Raw genomic sequence first — 4,660 nt, forward strand, 5'->3', positions numbered from 1 at the left:
ACTTTTGGTCAATGAATGGCAAGGGAAAGTGATCTTTTCTTGTGGCGTCATCTAGTTTCCTGTAGTCTATACAAACTCTCCATCCTGTAACCGTTCTTGTTAGGATTAGTTCATTCTTCTCGTTGGTCACAACTGTCATGCCTCCTTTCTTAGGGACAACCTGCACTGGACTTACCTAAGAAATGTTAGAAATAGGATAAATAATTCTAGCATCCAGAAGTTTAATTGCCTCGGGTTTTACAACTTCCTTCATGTTGGGGTTCAGACGTCTTTGAGCTTGCACACATGGTTTGTATTCATCTTCCATTAAGATTTTGTGGGTGCAAAAAGAAGGACTGATTCCTTTAATGTCAGAAATTTTCCATGCTATGGCCTTCTTATGTTCTTTTAATACTTGGATTAATACCTCTTTTTCCTTGGGTTGCAAATTAGAAGCAATAATAACTGGTAATGTAGAATTATTTCCAAGGAATGCATATTCTAAATGGTTTGGTAATTGTTTAAGTTCCAGTTTGGGGGGCTCCTCAATCGAGGGTTTTTACTTAAGTTCATCGTTGATCTTAATACCCTCATATTCTACTTATCTTGACGGATGGTTATTAGGTTCCTCACCTATCTCCTCGTCTGGAGCTGGACACAGTTTTGTCGTCTCCTCTTGTACAATTTCCTGAAAAGAGTCTTGAGTAATATGATCAATAGAGTCAATGAAATAACATGAATCATCTTGCTCCCTAGAGAATCTCATAGCATCATAAATTTTAAATATCATTTCCTCGTCACCTACTCTAAGTACCAATTTTCCGTCACCCACGTCAATCATGGCTCTAGCAGTGGCTAGGAATGGGCACCCTAAAATTAAGGGTACTTCCACATATTCATCCATGTCAAGTACAAAAAAATCAACAGGGAATATAAATTTATCTACTTTTACGAGTACGTCTTCTATAATACCCCTGGGATATTTAATAGATCTATCGGCTAATTGAATACTCATCCTAGTAGGTTTAGGTTCCCAAAGACCAAGCTGTTTGAACATTTTATAGGGCATCAAATTAATACTAGCACCTAAATCAGCTAGTGCTTTTTCAATATTCAGATTACCAATTAAGCAAGGGATAGTAACACTTCCTGGATCTTTTAGTTTGGTTGGGAGCTTATTTTGGAGTATGGTGGAGCACTCCTCGTTGAGTTCTACTATAGATAAGTCCTCAAACTTCCTTTTATTTGTTAAAAGCTCCTTTAAAAATTTTGCGTATGTAGGCATCTGCGAGATATCTTCAACAAAAGGTAAGTTGATATGTAATTTCTTAAAAAGTTCAAGAAACTTACCGAATTGTGCATCAATACGATCTTTTTTTAATTTTGCTGGATATGGAACTGGTGGTGAATATTCCTCTGGTACTGGTTTGTCACTATTTTTGAGTTTTCTTCCCTCCTTTCGCTTTCCACTGCTTCTTGTGCTAACTTTTTTTCAGATTCCGCTAACACTTTCCCACTCCTTAGTGTATCTGCTTTGACGTGCTCTCTGGAATTGGTATTACTAAATAAATTTTCTGGTGGTCTTTTCGAGATTAGTTTAGACAGCTGGCTTATCTGAGTTTCGAGTCCTTGGATCGATGCTTGTTGATTCTTAAGTGCTATCTAGGTATTTTGGAAATGGGTTTCTGACACCGAGATGAATTTAGAAAGCATCTCTTCAAGGTTTGGTTTTTTCTCCTGTTGATAAGGTGGCTGTTGAAAACCCTGAGAATTTTGTGGCTTTTGATTTCGTTGACCTCCCCAGGAAAATTTTGGGTAGTTCCTCCAACTTGCATTATAAATATTATTGTATGGGTTATTTTGAGATCTAAAGTTATTATTACCCATATAGTTGACTTGTTCCTCTTCGGTTGTGGGATTGAAGAATTGATATTATGTATGCACACCTCCTCCACTTGAGTCACACCTCATTACTGGATGTACCTGTGTAGAACCAAGAAAACTATCAATCTTTTTATTGAGAAGTTCTACCTGATTTAAGAGCATGGTGACTGAATCATTGTTATAGACACTGGCTGTTTTCGTTGGCTTTGTCCTCATAACTTGCCACTAATAGTTATTCAGTGACATTTCTTCAATGAATTCGTAAGCTTCTTTAGGTGTTTTGTTGTTGATGGTTCCGCCAGCAGCTGCATCAACCATTTGCCAAGTCGAGGGATTTAGACCATTATGGAATGTTTGTATTTGAAGCCAAAGCGGCAACCCATGGTGAGGGCACCTTCTCAGTAAGTCCTTGTATCTCTCCCATGCATCGTAAAGTGTTTCTAAATCTATTTGCACAAAGGAAGAGATATCATTACGTAATTTAGCTGTTTTAGCCGGCGGAAAATATTTTAGTAAAAATTTCTTGGTCATTTGTTCCCAAGTAGTGATAGACCCTCGTGGTAGCGAGTTCAACCCCTGTTTAGTTTTGTTTCTCAGTGAAAAGGGAAATAACAGAAGACGAATGGCATCATCAGAAACGCCATTGATTTTGAATGTATCCCAAAATTCCAGGAAATTTGCTAAGTGCGTGTTGGGATCCTCATCCTGCAAACCATCAAACTGAACAAACTGTTGTATCATCTGAATAGTGTTAGGTTTTAATTCAAAAGTATTTGCAGCTACAGCAGGTCTAACTATGCTAGATTTAGTTCCTGTTAAAGAAGGTTTAGCATAATCATACATAGTACGTGGAGCAGGATTTTGATTAGTCGCAATTGCAGGAGGTAGCTGATTGCCTTGGTTTTCAGCCATCTCGTTGGTTGGGGTTTGAGTATCATCTTCTCGCTCGTTCTCAGTATATCGTAAACTACGCCTTATTTCTCTTTATTTTTTGCAAATTGTACGATCGATTTCTTCATCAAAGAGTAATGGTCCTGACAGGTTTCTTCTAGTCATAAACTATAAAAACCTGCCAAGAGAGAGAAAAAGTAAATTAATAAATAATAAAATAAAATAAAATTGCAAGAAAAATAAATGGCTAAAGTAATAAAAAATTAGTGTTCCTAATATTTCAGTTCCCTGGCAACGGCGCCAAAAACTTGATCGTGTGATTCGTAACAAGTAATAAATATTTATAATGAAGATCAAACCTAGACTAACTATTATCATGACGAAAAGGCAAGTGCACCTATTGAACAATAGTATAGTAATGGCAAGACGGGGATATCGTACCCAAGGGAACCAAAAGTACTAGTAATAACTATCTTTTTATTATCTAGCCTAAGAATAAAAGGGATTTGTTTTAATTAACTAATTATTTAAACTAAAAATGCACAGAGAAAAGAATTGGGGAATTGCTTTTGGGAAAATTGATTGACTTGAGACAATACCTAAGGAAAAATCCACCTAGACTGTACTTGTTATTTTGGCTCCGAATCGGACGATTTATTCATTCAACTTGTTCCGTGGAGATCCCTAAGTTATGTTATTATCCCTATTCAAGACTAATAATGTCTAATCCCTATATTGAATAACCGAGACTTTTCTCTAATTTACACTCTAGGGTTGCACTAACTCGATCTATGGATCCCCTTATTAGATTTCACCCTAATCCGGCAAAATCTTGTCAACCTATTTCTAGGCGCGCAATCAACTCCGCTTAATTATGGCAAATGTACTCTTAGACAGGGTCTATTCCTCCTCTAAATAAGAGTGTGTCTTGAATCAGTATCCTGGGATATCAAAGAAAGAATTAAGAACACATAATTAAGAACAAGTTAAATATTTATCATACGATTCAGAAAATAATAACAAGATTCGTCTTAGGTTTCATTCCCCTTAGGTATTTAGGGGATTTAGTTCATAACTAAATAAGAAAACATCTCAGAAGAATAAAGAATACAAAACATAAAGAAAACCCAAAACTCCCGAAGGGGAATTGAGGAGAGATCTTCAGTCTTGATGATGAATCCGTCTTCTGAGATGGATCAATCGGCGTCCTTGGGGTAATTCCTTACCCCTCTTCTCTTTCTCCCTTTTTCTCCTCCTCTAGTGTGTATTTATAGGCTTTGGAATGCCTAAAAACCCTCCAAAGTGGCCTTTTCCAAATTGGACTTAACTTGGGCTCAACAGGGACAAGCCCGTGTGACACGGTCGTGTGACATGATTTTCAGGCCGTGTTCGATCCGTTAAATTGCACACGGCCGTGTGTGTCAATGGCCAGGCCGTCTGAATCATGAAATCCTTGGTTGACACCCTCGAAAAACACAGGCATATGAGCTGCCCGTGTGGCAAGGCTTAGGCTGTGTCATCTTCTCGATTTGGTTTGTTTTGTCCCTTTTTGGCTCGTTTTTGGCTCCTTTTGACTCTTGGTGCTCTCCTGAGTACAAAACATGAAATTAAATCATTAGGAGCATAGAATTCACGAATTCTAATGAGAAATCATCTATAAAATGCATTAAACATGGGGTAAAAATATATATAATTTACGGTTTATCAGGCCGGAATGGGTTAAATGGGAAAAAATTGAATGTTGCTGCTATGTGATAGGAACTTGTATGTGAGCTTGAAGATGAATGTGAGTAGGCCTAACGGGCCATATAAATGTGATTTGGGCCTAATAGGCCATATACAGGTGATTTGGGCCTAATGGGCCATATGAATATGATTAGGCTTAATGGGCCAGATACAGGTATGT

At 37.5% G+C, this 4,660-nt stretch overlaps 1 non-coding gene across 1 annotated transcript; it reads left to right on the forward strand.

Annotated features, from left to right (window-relative positions):
- The first annotated feature begins 2,239 nt into the window (after positions 1-2,239).
- LOC121208344 (small nucleolar RNA R71) lies at positions 2,240-2,346 on the forward strand. Its single transcript, XR_005903323.1, has one exon. It is a non-coding gene; the product is annotated as a small nucleolar RNA R71 (small nucleolar RNA).
- Positions 2,347-4,660: the final 2,314 nt, after the last annotated feature.

This window comes from Gossypium hirsutum, chromosome A01 (genome assembly GCF_007990345.1).
Source record: "Gossypium hirsutum isolate 1008001.06 chromosome A01, Gossypium_hirsutum_v2.1, whole genome shotgun sequence".
Classification (NCBI taxonomy): domain Eukaryota; kingdom Viridiplantae; phylum Streptophyta; class Magnoliopsida; order Malvales; family Malvaceae; genus Gossypium; species Gossypium hirsutum.